This window comes from Balaenoptera physalus (genome assembly GCF_965194825.1).
Source record: "Balaenoptera physalus genome assembly, chromosome: 12".
NCBI classification, from domain to species: domain Eukaryota; kingdom Metazoa; phylum Chordata; class Mammalia; order Artiodactyla; family Balaenopteridae; genus Balaenoptera; species Balaenoptera physalus.
Window position 1 is genome coordinate 65833825 of NC_138897.1, and position 16538 is coordinate 65850362.

At 43.6% G+C, this 16538-nt stretch overlaps 1 long non-coding RNA gene across 1 annotated transcript in view; it reads right to left on the reverse strand.

Annotated features, from left to right (window-relative positions):
• Positions 1 to 16538, reverse strand: part of LOC309640278 — a 711494-nt gene that overhangs the window by 88668 nt on the left and 606288 nt on the right. The gene's annotated exons all lie outside the window — the stretch shown is intronic.

Sequence of the window (16538 nt, forward strand, 5' to 3'; positions counted from 1 at the left end):
GAGTAGTGTGCCCTCGATTTCTCCTTTGCCGCCTCTCTGCTGGCTGCAATGCGGACACGGGATGATTCATCTCGGACCATGCACGTGAGGACCACACCTTCGGGACTCAGACAAGAAAGAAGGTACTACGGGACTCTATCAGCCCTAGACTTTTTACTCTCATACTGTTATATGAGAGAAAAAGATGCTTCTGTTTTGTTCCACTATTATGGCGTCAGCTGAACCTGAATTCCAGCTAATACACATGCACCTATTTTAATATGTCACATACAAAGATGTGCATTGTAGCTATTCTTACAGTAGCAAAATTTGGAAAAAAATAAACAAACCAAATGTCCATCAGTATGAGACTGGCTAAATAAATCATGTGTAGTGAGTTGACTGGTGACCTTCCAAAACAACACGTCCATACCCTAGCCCTCAGAACCTGTGAATATGATCTTATTTGGAAAAAGGTTCTTTGCAGATGTAACAAATTAAGGATCTAAAGATGAGATCGTTCTGGGTTACTTAATTTAAGACGAGCCCTAAACCTAATGACCAGTGTCTTTAATAAGAGAAGAGAAGGGGCAATGAGAGAGAGACACACACAAAGGAAAGACAAGGTGAGGACAGAGGCAGAGATGGAGTGATGTGTCTGCAAGCCATGGACACCAAGCAATGCTGATGGCCACCAGATGCTGAAGAAACAAGGGACCAGTTGTCCCCGAGAACATTTGGAGGGAGTGTGGCCCTGCCAGCACCTTGATTTCAGACTTCTAGACTTCAGAACAGTGAGAACAACTTCTGTTGTTTCAAGCAACCGAGTTTATGGTGATTTCTTACAGCAGCCCAAAGAAAATAGTACACCCTGGTATTTCAGGCTCTGACCTCCAGAACTGTAAGAAGATATGTTTGTGTTGTTTTAAGACAGTAATTTTGTTGTAATTTGTCACAGAAACCATAGGAAACTAACCCACTTCTCTGCCCTGGCTGCCATCAGTGCTGGCCAAGAGCAGTGCGCTGTTTGGGAGGAACAGTGGCTTGTGTCAACTCTGCACATCTGAGTTGTGATATGTTTGCCTCATTAGAGACAGGGTGGCCTGATCTTCCCTTGACCAGCCCCCGCAAGGAAAACTGACTCTCTTCAGGCTCCCCTGCTACTAAAAACTTCATTAAAGAATTCTTGGAAGTCCAGGCAGTCCCTTTGAAGAATAAGAAAGTCTGTGAATTGCAAGATTTTGCCTGATGATGAATCTTGAGATGTTAGCTATGATGAGAATAAAGACGTTCCCTCTTCTTCCAAATCTGCATTCTAAGTGTGCTTGAGCCATTTCAGCTCAGGCTCTGGGAAGCCAGAGCGAGAGGAGGGTGAGAACAGAACAGCCCAATTCTACTGTATATGATACCCAGCCAGATAAGACATTGTAAAGCCCTGCAGCCATCACTAGCTGCTTTAAAACTCAGACACAGGGCTTCCCTGGTGGCACGGTGGTTAAGAATCTGCCTGCCAATGAAAGGGACAGAGGTTCGAGCCCTGGTCCGGGAAGATCCCACATGCCGCGGAGCAGCTAAGCCCATGCGCCGCAACTACTGAGCCTACGTTCTAGACCCCGCAAGCCACAACTACTGAGCCCACGTGCCACAACTACTGAAGCCCGCACGCCTAGAGCCCATGCTTCGCAGCAAGAGAAGCCACGACAACGAGAAGCCTGCGCACCACAACGAAGAGTAACCCCTGCTCACCGCAACTAAAGAAAACCCGCACACAGCAACGAAGACCCAACACAGCCAAAAATAAAAACAAATAAATAAATTAATTTATTAAAAAAAAAAAAAAACTCAGACATAATTGCCTGAGGAACTCTTCTTCCCAAAGGATAGGAACTTCCCCTCATCCATCATCTCCCTCGTGACCCGGAGGTCAGGAATGCTGTCATCTCTCCACTACGATATGGACATGCTAGGGGATCAGAGGAAACATAGCTGACCAGGGCCAGCCACTGGTGACACAAAGATTCCTGTCGTACACCTCCGGGGAGATAAGAGAGAAGCACATATCCACTGCAGAAGCAAGAGGAAAATTCTGTCTCTATGCACCCTCTTTAAACATCCACATCTTCTCCAGCCGATGTTCTCTCCCACCTTTTCATAAATTAGAGTTCTGTTCTTTTTCCGCTGGAATAATGGGACAAGTGTTTCTAAACCTACTTCTGGTCAGAACGGTTCCTTTCTGTTTGGGGTCTGCAGTGTGGGCTACTGGTTGTCTATTCATCCCTCCTTCTACCCTTTCTCCATAGTAAACAGCGCTGGAATGACTTGCAGTCCAGTGGTCTACTAGAGCCTGCTGGTACCAGCTCACAAGAACCAATGATTAGATTTTCAAGAGTTTTGTAAACCAGTTGTTAAAGCTTAGTAGCCTGAAATTGGCCATGGTGGGAATATGTACACCACAGAAATCAGCAAATGCTACAAGCAGGATTTTTTTTTTTCTTTCTTTCTTTTTTAAAGAGACAGGGTGATGTAAAGTTGGCTTACCAGAACACCACTGGGGGCGAATATGCAACTAAAGACTGCATTTGCCAGCCTCCTTTGTAGTAAGATATCACCAAGGGGTCAATGAGATATGGGAGGAAGTGTTGTGTGGGACTTCCAGAACAATTCTTAGAAGGGAGAGTTCCCCCTTTCTCAATATTGTTGCCTGAACTATGAATATGATGACTGGAACTCCAGCAGCCATGTTGTACCATGAGTTCAAGGCAAACTAGGAGGAACCTTGTCCCTAATGACTTGAAGCTGTCAAACCAGTGCCGGTTATTTAACTCCAGAGCAAAAGTAAACTTCTAACTTTTTAAAGCCACTTTTTATTTGGGGGTTTTCTATTATATATAGTAACATCTACTCCTAATTGTAGGGCCCAGATGAAAGTGAATTTCTCATCAAGCAGATGCATGATATTTCCTGTGCAATACCACAGTGGCTCACAGATGTTGCTGCTTGACTACATCATGCTCTTCCTTATATGGGCTTCCGCTGCCACGTACCTTACCATCCTCAAACCTGCCTTCCCACAAAATGGCCACTAATGGTTTTTTTCTTAATGTTAACATTTGACAAATGATTAAAGTCTATCACAAGTCCTGGATTCTCCTGGAAATTTCACACCACAGCAACTGGCTGGTGCATTCTGCCATTGGACAGTGTCCTCATGGCCAGAGCTAAGCCTAGACTCAGCTCACCAGGAGTCTGTGTGGGGAGGAGGGGGGTACTTGGCAGGGGTAATCAACTCAGGCAAATTTAGGGCCGAGCTCCAATGAAAAAGGACTAGGGAAGGAGGAAATATCTGTTAAATGAGGAATAACAGTGATGCAAATGAACAGCTTTTCCTGTCTGATTTTATAGACTGTGCTATTTTAGGACCAGAACACAGGCTGTACCATCCTATTTTTAAACAGTGGGTTAATGTAATAAAAATGTAGTCTGTTTATAGTGTAATTGGGAGATTGATTTTTTTTCTGAATTAACTTAATCAACCAGCTCTTGGGTATTATAAGCATAACCTCTAAGTTTACAAAACAAGATCTGTGAAATAAATGTAACCTACTTCTCTACTGAATAATCACAGAAATCACCCACAGAGACAGACACCTACTCTTAAAGTGTGTCAACGTGTCATTCCAGGACAGTGGTTATGAAAATTCGTATTTAATGCCTTTTATTGGTTACAACTCTATTAGAGAAAGAATGAAAAGAGGGAAATGCCTCTTTTGTTCTTGTTGATTAGGCTAATTTAATCTTCTGGTCAATTATAAAAAATTTTTTTGCTATTTTAATGAGGTGAAAATGAAGGTGATCTAGCTGTGTAAATCTGAGTAGAATTGCAATATTGTGTTTCAAATGTAGTGTATCAGAAAAGTATGCATTTGAAGCCAGAGCAAATGCTTATTATTACAAAGATAATGAACTGTGCTTTGGTGGCTTTTGTAGGCAGCTGAAATGTCTTTGAGGTGTTGTTTATATTCATTGATTCCTGAATGGAATTAATATGTCTTGCCTTTCATATCTTGCTATGGGAGTGCCCTGCTGTTTAACTTGAAGTTTCTTAATTGAGATCAATTCTCTCCCTTTGCACAGGGCAGGGTCTCTACCTCCAAGGAACTGCCAGGGTCAAAGGTGGTGTAGACCACATAAATCCTCACCCCCTCCTGCTTTCCAACACTATTAGACAATTTGCTGAGCTAAATTAAGATGTCTTTTTTAAAAGAAGGGGACAAATATTTTATATGTTTAGAAGAAACATCTATTTTTCTATTTCTATGTTTACTTCTTTAGCAGAATTTTACATAGAAATAATTTTTTAACTTAATTCTAGAAATAATCACATCTGCTAACAAATCGTTATTTGATCCCTGGAGTCTTTTTTTTTAATTATTGAAGTAGAGTTGATTTACAGTGTTGTGTTAATTCCTGCTGCACAGCAAAGCAATTCAGTTATACATATATATACATTCTTTTTTTAATATTCTTTTCCATTATGGGTTATCACAGGATACTGAATATAGTTCCCTGTGCTATACAGTAGGTCCTTGTTGTTTATCCATTCTATATATAAAAGCTCACATCTGCTAACCCCAACCTCCCACTCCATCCTCCCTCAACCCCCTCCCCCTTGGCAACCCCCAGTCTGTTCTCTATGTCCATGATTCTGTTTCTGTTTCATAGATAGATTCATTTGTGTCATATTTTAGATTCCACATATAAGTGGTATCATATAATATTTGTCTTTCTCTTTCTGACTTACTTCACTTTGTATGATAATCTCTAGTTGCATACATTTGTTGCTGCAAATGGCATTATTTCATTCTTTTTATGGCTGAGTAATATTCCATTGTATATATGTACCACAACTTTTTTATCCATTCATCTGTCGATGGACATTTAGGTTGTTTCCATGTCTTGACTATTGTAAATAATGCTGCTATGAACATAGGGGTGCATGTATCTTTTTGAATTATAGTTTTGTCTGGACATATGCCCAGGAGTGGGATTGCTGGATCATATGACAATTGTTTTTTTTTTTTTAATTTATTTATTTATTTTATTTTTGGCTGCATTGGGTCTTCATTGCAGCGCATGGACTTCTCATTGTGGTGGCTTCTCTTGTTGCAGAGCACGGGCTCTAGGGTGCGCAGGCTTCAGTAGTTGTGGTGCACAGGCTTAGAGTGGCGCATGGGCTTAGTTGCTCCACAGCATGTGGGGTCTTCCTGGACCAGGGCTCAAACCTGTGTCCCCTGCGTTGGCAGGCGGATTCTTAACCACTGAGCCACCAAGGAAGTCCCGACAATTCTATTTCTAGTGTTTTGAGGAACCTCCATACTGTTTTCCACAGTGGCTGCAACAATTTACATTCCCACCAACAGTGTAGGAGGGTTCCCTTTTCTCCACACCCTCTCCAGAATTTGTTATTTGTAGACTTTTTAATGATGGCCATTCTGACCGGCGTGAGGTGGTACCTCATTGTAGTTTTGATTTGCATTCCTCTAAAAATTAGTGATGTTGAGCATCTTTTCATGTGCCTATTGGCTCTGTATGTCTTCTTTGGAGAAATGTCTATTTAGGTCTTCTGCCCATTTTTCAATTGGGTTGTTTGGTTTTTGTTGTTGTTGAGTTGTATGAGCTGTTTGTATATTTTGGAAATTAAGCCCTTGTTGGTCGCATCATTTGCAAATATTTTCTCCCATTCTGTAGGTTGTCTTTTTGTTTCCTTTATGGTTTCCTTTGCTGTGCAAAAGCTTGTAAGTTTGATTAGGTCCCATTTGTTTGTTTTCATTTTTATTTCTATTGCTTTGGGAGATGGACCTAAGAAAACATTGGTACAATTTATGTCAGAGAATGTTTTGCCTATGCTCTCTGCTAGTAGTTTCATGGTGTCATGTCTTATGTTTAAGTCTTTAAGCCATTTTGAGTTTATTTTTGTGTAGGGTGTGAGGGTGTATTCTAACTTCATTGACTTACATGTGGCTGTCCAACTTTCCCAACACCACTTGCCGAAGAGACTGTCTTTTTCCATTGTATATTCTTGCCTCCTTCGTCGAAAATTAATTGACCATAGGTTTGTGGGTTTATTTCTGGGCTCTGATCCCTGGAGTCTCTTAAAAGCAATTAATATTATGAACAATAATGTTAGAAATAAAATTTTAAATTATCAATGTCAATTAAAATTTTCCCCTGTGGTTGCTTTCTTTCAAAGTTAGATTTAGCATTAAAAAGTTCTATCGACGTTGAGTTTAATATAAAGGTAAATTTTTAAAGATATTTTTAGATATAAGGTCAAAAAAGTAGCAGACCTTTGGGAATGTAACTGGTTTATGCTCAGACTCATCAAATTGGAAGTTCGGCTTTTAGACAACCCAGTGGATTAAAAGCCAGGAGAACTGGGTTTCCAGTTCCAGCACTCATTGTAATGAGAGCCATCCCACTAGCAGTAAGTCTTCAGGCCTCATGCCTTGCCCCAAACTGAACCAAACCTCACCTTGTCTCTGCAGCTAATGCCCCTGCCATGGGCCTCACAGCCCTGCTGTGGGCAACACAGGAGATATTTGGAGAAATTTGAAACAAACCCTCCAAGTGTTTTTTATTCAGCCTGGAATAAAAGGGTAGCTCACCCAAAAGGCCCCAAGTTTTTGTTTGCTTATTTGTTTGTTTAAAGCAGGAACTTTAAGCAGGAAAGCCATAGATCCAAGTGATTCTGAGACGGCAAACCCCTACAATACTCATGATCTCTTCTTCTGAAAGACAGATAAGAAGGTTAGGAAGGATCACATGCAAGTTACCATAAAATAGAAATTAAATCTATACTGATTTTTTATCTTGTCATCATAACGTTGAGTTTTTACCTGTTTACTTAATAAAGCAAAGAGCGTTGCTGTTTTGTTGAAAGATTTGTTGAACTAGTCCCAAGGACTCTTGGCGTCGGATCTTGAGATTATGGGTATTTGTTATAGGAACCTACACCGTCGTGCGCTTTTGATATAGAGGGTGCAGTTGCTTCTTAAAAAAGAAGAATTTTGAAGTATCAGTGATATATGTTAATGTAGAAGTATCTTAAAGAAGATCTTGATGATTTATGCTCGTGACTTACAGCATATAGATATTAACAAATGTTATGTTACTTGAGCATCATTGCTCTTAAAGTCCACTGGTCATTTTTCTTCCTAGGTCTACCCCACATCCCTTCCCCCAATATCACCCTTCCTCTCTCCCGACCCTTCCCCATTTCTCCTCTTCTCCACATACCAGGGTCCCCAGACTCCATCTGCCAGGAAGAAATTGAAATTTTCTGGTTCTTAATCATTCAGTGTAATCTAACTCTACCTTAACTCAACCATCTTTTCCCAGGCAAGATAGGCACACATGCAAAAAGCAACCTGCTATCATTGGGCATATCTTCCCACAAGGAATGAGGATGGAAACAGGAAGGCATTGAGAAGTAGGTTTGGCCCTTGTGTTTTCTCTAAGCAAACCTTGGTGGCTCAGGCTGCTGGATGGTCTACTATGGCTTCCTATATTTTGGTCACCCAAATTACCAAACTTTGGGCACCCTCCCTGCATCAGACTTGACATCATGCTGTAGAGGATCTGGTCACACAGAGGTCACTTTGGCCCATGCAGAGATGGAGGCAAGCAAAGTGCAGCGAGGTCTGAGTGCTATGATCAGGTAAGTGCCTTGTGACTGGAAAGGAGAAGGCCCTCTGACTTGTATATGTGATAGTAGAGGGCATCAATACTTTTCTTTTTTTTTTTTTAATTTTTTTTTTATTTATTTATTTTTGGCTGTGTTGGGTCTTCGTTGCTGCGCACAGGCTTCCTCTAGTTGCGGCGAGTGGAGGCTACTCTTCCTTGCGGTGTGCGGCCTTCTCATTGTGGTGGCTTCTCTTGTTGCAGAGCACAGGCTCTAGGCACGTGGGCTTCAGTAGTTGTGGCACGCAGGCTCAGTAGTTGTGGCTCGCGGGCTCTAGAGCGCAGGCTCAGTAGTTGTGGCACACGGGCTTAGTTGCTCCGTGGCGTGTGGGATGTTCCCGGACCAGGGCTCGAACCCGTGTCCCCTGCGTTGGCAGGCGGGTTCTTAACCACTGCACCACCAGGGAAGCCCAATACTTTTCTTATAATACAGAATAGTACAAGGAGAAAATGAAATACTTATACAAAAGAAGTGAAACAGGATGAACAGATAAGGGAAAATAAAATAACAGTTGCTTTTCATAGGGGAAAAAAAAACATTTAGAAAGGCACACGAGCCGTGTAGAGTAGATGGTAATGGGCAGTATGATGGGAGGGGAAGCTACTGCAGAAAGAAAAGAAAAGTCCCCAGGATTGAGGAGCGGAATCAAGAAGAACCGTCTCAGCACGCTCGGGAAGGACTGGCTAGGTCGCCAGGGTTCGCGGTAGGGGAGGAGGTGGCAGAAGGGGGAACAAGGGCAGGGGAGAACCTGGCAGGAGTAGGAGTGGTTTGCATTCTTGTGACCACAGAGGTGAGATCCACCAGGAGCAGACACAACTGGAGTTTGACCCAATGAAACACCGTGAGTCAGAGTCTAAATTGTACCTGACTACGGGGCCCTCTCATTGTGTAAATGGACTACAATGAGGGGAGCCGCAGAGATCCAAGTAAACAATAATCACAGGCACTCAGCTGCGTCCAGTTAAGTCCAGCAGGGGGCCCGTCTGGGGAGAGGTTCAGTAGTAGCCTGTCCCTCAGGTGAAGGAGGGGGAAGGATTTGACTTTCTTTTTTAATTGAGGTATAGTTAATGTACAATGTTGTGTTATTTTCAGGTGTACAGCAAAGTGATTCAGTTATACATATATTTTTTTCGGATTCTTTTCCATGACAGGTTTTTTACAAGATATTGAATATAGTTCCCTGTGCTATACAGTAGGTGCTTGTTTGTCTATCTTATATAGAGTAGTGTGTGTATGTTAATCCCAAACTCCTATTTATCTCCCACCACACCCTGCCCGGAGGATTTGACTGATTGAAGCTGTGTGCTTGAGAGAGCCGCTGGGTTCTGCTGATCTGCTCTTTGAGCTACAGGGATGCGAATGCACGTGGTCCCACCTGTTCTAATCCCCGGCCTCACCATCTCAAGGGAATTGGGTTAAGGTCAAAGTGCACGCTCCGGGGGCCCAGGTGAAATTGTCCTGGGTCCAGAGCAATGCAGGCACGCCCCTGTCTCCTGTCACTGCAGAGGGCTGGTCCTAGCAGAGGGAGAGTTGACCCCAGGACATCCCCCTAAATGGTGGAAGCAGCTGCAAGTGACTTCATTGTTTTAATCACACCCTCTTCCTTACAGTTATATGTACAGCCCAATCCATCCTCTCCTTGTAGCTCTGATTTGACATTCCGGAAATTCTCTGAACTCTGTATTCTCCTGTTAGGATGTTTTCTGTAAAGCATTCCAGTTACTTCAAGAGTAGACGAAACTGCCTTTTTCAAGCAGGAAAATCTTCTCACTGTTTTTCCTAAATTAGAAAACTATTTACACCTCATTTATGGTGAGATAGGAGATCCCACAAAGCAAAGCAATTTCCTACTAGACATTATTTACCATTTTCGGTGACAATTCTGACATGCTGGCATAAGCACAATTTGAATGTATTCAGAGGCCACATTTAACACTAAGAAAATCGAAAACGTCTAAAAAGATCTCTTGAATATCCCCTCTTCTGTCAACATGTTCCACCTGGCATAGCAACCATTTACACTTGATTTTGTGTAACTGACAGATTCAGAGCACACTTGGCAGTCGTTGGGGTCTGCTTTTTCTATCCACACGGGCACCAGCATAGAGTGGTCAGGATTCTGTACACATCAGTGTTCAGGATGTGTTACAAAGAGTGTTTGTGCACAGCCTTCTAATAGGTAAAGAGAGCGTGGTTTTGAAAACATTCAAAAAGTTACAATCCATTACACACACACACACACACACACACACACACACACACACAAAACACCCGGTTAGAACCAATAAGCAATTCAGCAAAGTTGCCAGATATGAAGTCAACAGGCAAAATTCAGTTGCATCTCTATGTATTAACATAAGTGTTCTCAGCAAAAAAAATAAAAGGGAAGGGCTTCCCTGGTGGCGCGGTGGTTGAGAATCTGCCTGCCAGTGCAGGGGACACGGGTTCGAGCCCTGGTCCGGGAAGATCCCACATGCCGCGGAGCAACTGGGCCCGTGAGCCACAATTGCTGAGCCCGCGCGTCTGGAGCCTGTGCTCCGCAACAAGAGAGGCCGCGATAATGAGAGGCCCGCGCACCGCGATGAAGAGTGGCCCCCACTTGCCGCAACTAGAGAAAGCCCACGCACAGAAACGAAGACCCAGCACAGCCATAAATAAATAAATAAATAAAAATTTTAAAAAAAATAAAAAATAAAAAAAAATAAATAAAAGGTAAATAAATGAGGTGACGAGTGTGTATTTAACTCAATGGTGGGAATTCTTTCATAACGTATAAATATACTAAATCATTACATTGTACCCTTTAAATAGCTTACCATTTTTATTTGTCAATTATACCTCAGTAAAGCTTAAAAATCAAAAATAAAAAGGAAGGAAACTCTGACACACGCTACCGCATGCGTGACCCTTAAGGCCATCATGCTAAGTGAAATGAACCCCGTCACAGAAGGACAGATACTGTATGATTCCATTTATATGAGATCCCTAGAGTATCAAATCATAGCGATAGCAAGTAGGATGGTGGTGGCCAGGGGCTGGGGAGAGGGGGAGGGGGAGTTATTGTTTCATGAGGACAGTTTCAGTTGGGGAAGATGAAAGAGTTCTGGAGAGGATGGTGGTGATGGCTGCCCAACAATGTGAATGTAGTTAATGCCATCGAACTCTACACTTAAAAATGGTTAAGATGATAACATTTACGTTATGTGTATTTCATCACAATCAAAAATAAAAATAAGAGAATTCCCTGGCAGTCCAGTGGTTAGGACTCAGCGCTTTCACTGCCGAGGGCTCGGGTTCAATCCTTGGTCGGGGAACAAAGATGCTGCAAGCTCTGCGGTGTGGTCAAAAAGAAAAAAAAATAAAATTTAAAAAGTTATATTCCTAGATAGATTCATTTGTGTCATATTTTAGATTGCACATGTAAGTGATATGATATGGTATTTGTCTTTCTCTTTCTGACTTACAACAAGGTCGTACTGTATAGCACAGGGAACTATATTCAGTATCCTGTGATAAACCATAATGGAAAAGAATTTTTAAAAATGTATATATATATATATATATATATAACTGAATCACTTTGCTGTTTAGCAGAAATTAACACATTGTAGATCAACTACACTTCAACAAAAAAAAATGCAAAAAAGTTATATTCCTTCTAAACTAGAGTTCCTTAATATGATTTTGTCTGAAAGCATGTTAATAATCAAACCAATAGGGACTTCTCTGGTGGTCCAGTGGTTAAGACTTCACCTTCCAATGCAGGGGGTGCAGGTTCGATCCCTGGTTGGGGAGCTAGAATCCCACATGCCTCACGGCCAAAAAAACCAAAATATAAAAAACAGAAGCAATATTGGAACAAATTCAATAAAGACTTTGAAAATGGTCCACATCAAAAAAATCTTTTAAAAAAAAAATAAAAGCAGTAAACAATAATGCAACACAATATGCTCCTGTTGTCACCCTTGGATTGAGGAGACTGAGGCCGACCAGCTGGTATTTCTGCACATTGGAAGCTCTGGGAGAGCAGATTTTGACTCAACGCTATCATTAGTGTACCAAAAAAATGTCAAAATCAAACACTAAAAGATTAATAATACAAATGATAAGCTATACCAAAACAAGGCAAATAAATCAAGTTACTTCAACATTATAGAATTTAAAAAGTGCAATAGCAGGGTGCAGTGATGCTGTCCAGTTGTCACAGCACCTGGCCTGAGTCTCCAGGCATGAGTGAGACATCCAGATGGGTTCCAACACTGGGAGCGTGTTTCTTTGCAGCCCTTGATGTGAGACCCAGAGCAGCTCCCTCCATCGGACCAGGACACGAACTGAAGCAGCACAGGGATAACAGCCTTGAAACCGTCTCCTGCACATGCATCACTTACCATCCTCACTGTGCTCAGCACCTCACAGCATGGCCGGCACAGAAGAGCTGCCTGAAAAATCATTGTTGAATTGTTCAAGAACGCCGTGAGGTGAATGGCATTATTATTATCACTAGTTTACGGACAAGAACTCTGGGACTCCGAGAGGTTAAGCTACGTGTCAAGGTCATCATCCAGCAGTGGAGCCAGATGTTCTCAGCCCCAGACCCAGCTCTGTCCTTCTAAGGCTCCTCCAAAACTTTCCGTTTCCCACACAACAGTCAGAGGGATCCTGTAAGGAGGTCAATTGGATCAAGTGACTCCCCTGCCCTCAAGCCTCCAAGGCGCCCCACCCCACTGGCCAGAAATCAAATGAAATTTCTCTCCCCAGTTAGGAGGCCCTGCTTCCTGCTCCCTCCCCAACTCCAGCCTGTCACCAGCCCCACTCCACCCTTCAGCTCCACCCAGGATAGGATGGGCTCAGACCCTTTTGTCCTTGATGGCTGTGTGCAAATCCCTGCAGTATCTCCCAAAATGTGGTCTTGCCTCTGGCTTACTATCTTGACCGAGCAATCACCCACGGGTCAAGGGTGCCCCACTGGGTTGACTCCTGCTTGTCCGGTTACGCAGATGTAGGCACTAAGCAGGTGTCATGGGGGGACCCAAGTCGGCACCTGAGAAGCCTGGGGGCAGGAAGCTGGAGGCTGTTGACAGGGATCTGTCCAGATGCAAGACACCTTGCGGTCACTCCTTCGCAAAGCTGGTCAGGGCCTACGCCGTGCAGGCAGCTGCAGCTGGAGCTGGAGCAGGATGTGGGGCTTCTCCGGAGTACCCAGTGCACTGAATACTTAGCATTCTGGTAGGCAGGTACAGAAAGAGACACATGTTTCCTACTGGATTGTGAGTTCTTTCAAGGCAGGTGTCCTTTCCTAAACCTCCTGTGTCAACTAACCCAGGAGTGTCAGGTAGACTTACTGAATAACATTTGTTGGTTGCATAAACCAATACATGAATTAAATGGTAAAGCAACATTGGATAGAAAGAGCCAGCTCACATTCAGGTTTTGCCATATCTAACAGACCTGAAAGGAAAAGTGCTTTGGTCAAGTCGTGCTTGCTTGCGCTGGCCTAGACGCAGATCTCGGGAGGCGATGGGCAACGGCGAGGTCTGTCCTGACCTGGAATACAACACAGCCGCTGTCCACGGATGCCCAGGACTGAGAGTTTTTGGATGGGCCCCACATTATTGATGGAGAAACCCATTTTCTCTCATCAGATTTCTTAAATATGCAGTCAGAGCTAAGAAACGGAAGAAGTCCTCAGGCGGTAAAGACTAAAGTTAGCCCACTTCCTCGAAAAGGCTGGGGGGCTTCCTGTGGAGAGGGACCATAGCCAGATCATCCGGGTGGCGTACAGGGGACTTTCTGTGTCTCCTGCTGGAGACAAGGAGGAAGGACAGCTGGAAGAGGAGACTGGCCTTAGCATCTGACTGCCAATGCTTTCTCCCCAGTGGGGAAAAAATAGAGGCTCACACAACTCCTGAAGCCCGGGAGCCTAGAGCCCATGCTCTGCAACAAGAGAAGCCAGAGCAATGAGAAGCCCGGGCACCGCAATGAAGAGTAGCCCTCGCTCACCACAACTAGAGAAAGCCCACGCACAGCAACAAAGACCCAACGCAGCCAATAAATAAATAAATAAATAAATTATTTTTTTTAAAAAAATAGAGGCTCAGTCACCAGGCAAATGCCAAGATGGACATCCTGAGCTGGGCTAAAGGTGGAGTGGATAGTTTATGTAGAGAACAAAATAGAAAGAGGAAGAGGAAAAAGAGAAGGAGAAGAAGAAGGTGTGAGAGAGATTTTTGTTTTTTAATTGGCTTCTTTTTTTTTCGTGGCAGAAGGCCCTGGTTCCACATTAACAAGCCGTTATTCCAAATATAAAATGACCGGTCCCAGCAGGGAAAAGTGACTTAGACTTTGGAAATGAAATTAAGGCAGCAGTAAGAGAAGCGCATGTTGTCTGGGTGACGTAGTGGCGTGGTCCTGACGTTTCTGCAGACACCCTGCCTGGTCCTGTGGCCGCACCTATGGAACCTCCTTGAGGGCCAGCATCACCTGGAGAGCAGTCACTTCATACCACTGACACCAGCGAACACGTTCGGTATTAAAACAGCATTGTCAAGTTTAACCTTCAAGTTTGGATGCCTCTTTTCAAAGAAGGACAAGAGAAATCTGATTTTTTTTTAACAGCATGATTATCAATGCGTAAATGCAGAAGAGTATTTCAGACAAACAAAAAAACCATACGTAATCTCGATTGAGGTACAAACCTTCCAAAATTTTTAAAGCCTTTATGTACTTTCGCACTTGCTTACTTGCTGGACACAAAAGGATACATTCATTATTCATAGCTCCATCTTTTTTCTAGAAGTCCTCTCCTGTCTCCTAATTCTGAACAATTGAGTGTAGAATAAGCAATTTAGACACACTCCTTTTTAAACTCCAGAGTGCTAGATAAGTGAAAGGTATTATCACTTGTGGTTTGAACCCTAAAGCAGCGTAACCCTCAGATGTCTAACATTTAAGAATGGATGGACCAACCAAGAACGAAGTTAGTTGCATTTTAAATTTTTCCAGACTAAAAACAGCTTGCAAGTGTGGATCAATATCTATTTATTTATGTAAAATGAAAGAAATAAAAGGTGGGAATTCCCTGGTGGTCCAGTGGTTAGGACGTGGCGCTTTCACTGCCGAGGGCATGGGTTCAATCCCTGGCTGGGGAACTAAGATCCCGCAAGCCATGTGGCATGGCCAAAAAAAAAGAAAGAAAGAAAAGGGGGCATTATAAAGTGTATAATAGGATATAAAAGTGCAGGTTTTTGCTGAGACCCTAAGATGAGAAAGATCACAGGCCAAACCAAGGTTCCAAATAAAGATGCTGACATTTAGGGTTGGTGGTGAGAAACTTTCACCCTCGCCCACATCAAAGGTCAGAAGGTGGAGACTTGGGGGGTTTGTGCAGATAGAAAGAGCTGTCCAGTGCTTTAAGTCCCAGCCCTGGCATAGGGGCAGGGGACACTTGCCTTCAAAAAAAGCATTAAGGGAACCCCAAGGAGAGCCTCATTTGTGTTCCATTTGGTGGGGGCCTCGGAAAGAAGTGTCTTGATTGCCACCTGAGAAATCTGAAGGGTGGGAGATGCAGCGGCCCTGCAGGTAGCGGAAGGGAGGAAGGGGTGGTCGTGTGGGAAGCCGGCACCCCCAAAGGGGCACGGATGCTTCCTGTGGGCCAGCTGTGGGCCCACCTAAGAGAAAGCCGTTGTGGGTCAGATCTTGTCCAGGAGGGACACCTGGATCAGCAAAGAGCCGCAGGTCATGCCAGACTCCTATGGCTCTGGGAGAAATACAGTGAACCAGAAGGAAGTGGTTACCTCCAATTAGGGAACTGCACGTGGGCGACACCTGCTCACATGGGTGGGCAGAGGAAGGTCTCTGAGGCACTCGCACAAACGCCCACGAGAGAAAGAGTCAGCCTTGAGCATCTGCCAGCACCAGAGAGCAAGAAGCCAACTCATGGCAGAACCAATCCAACCCTGATCATTCCTTGTCTTGTCTCCCCAGGACCCCAGGTGACCCCCAACCCTGCAGGTGTCAGAAACAAGGTTAGCCACCTGGAGGGTTTGGGAAGAAATAGAACACTGGACAATGAGAGAAAGACCCTCTCCCCAGCAGCAAACTTCCCACCTGGTAGAGGAGAGACACGTCAATTAAATCAAGTTTGAGTTTAGAAAATTGCAGGGCACTAGAAACACTCTTTTCTGTATTGAGACGATTTGCATTACGTAAGTGACTTCCAAAAGTCAGACAGCTGCTGGAGCTTTCACCCAGGCACCGAGAAAAACTAGTTCCACTGAATAAATTTAAAAGAACAGTGACAGATAAAGTTATTTCACGATGGCAACTCATGAATCATGCATTCGATGCACAAGTTACAAGTATTCAGAAAACAGAAATAAAACTTGGGAAAATTTGATGTCTCCTGAAATACCTCTCTTATTACTTTTTAAATATAGGGTATTTTTTCAAATTATGAAAGTGGACTCATATGAGAATTTAGAAAATACATTAAAATATTAAAAGAAAACTTTAGGGCTTCCCTGGTGGCGCAGTGGTTGAGAATCTGCCTGCCAATGCAGGGGACACGGGTTCGAGCCCTGGTCTGGGAAGATCCCACGTGCCATGGAGCAACTAGGCCCGTGAGCCACAACTACTGAGCCTGCGCGTCTGGAGCCTGTGCTCCGCAACAAGAGAGGCTGCGATAGTGAGAGGCCCGCGCATCGCGATGAAGAGTGGCCCCCGCTTGCCGCAACTAGAGAAAGCCCTCGCACAGAAACGAAGACCCAACACAGCCAAAAATAAATAATAAATAAATTAAAAAAAAAAGAAAACTTTAAAA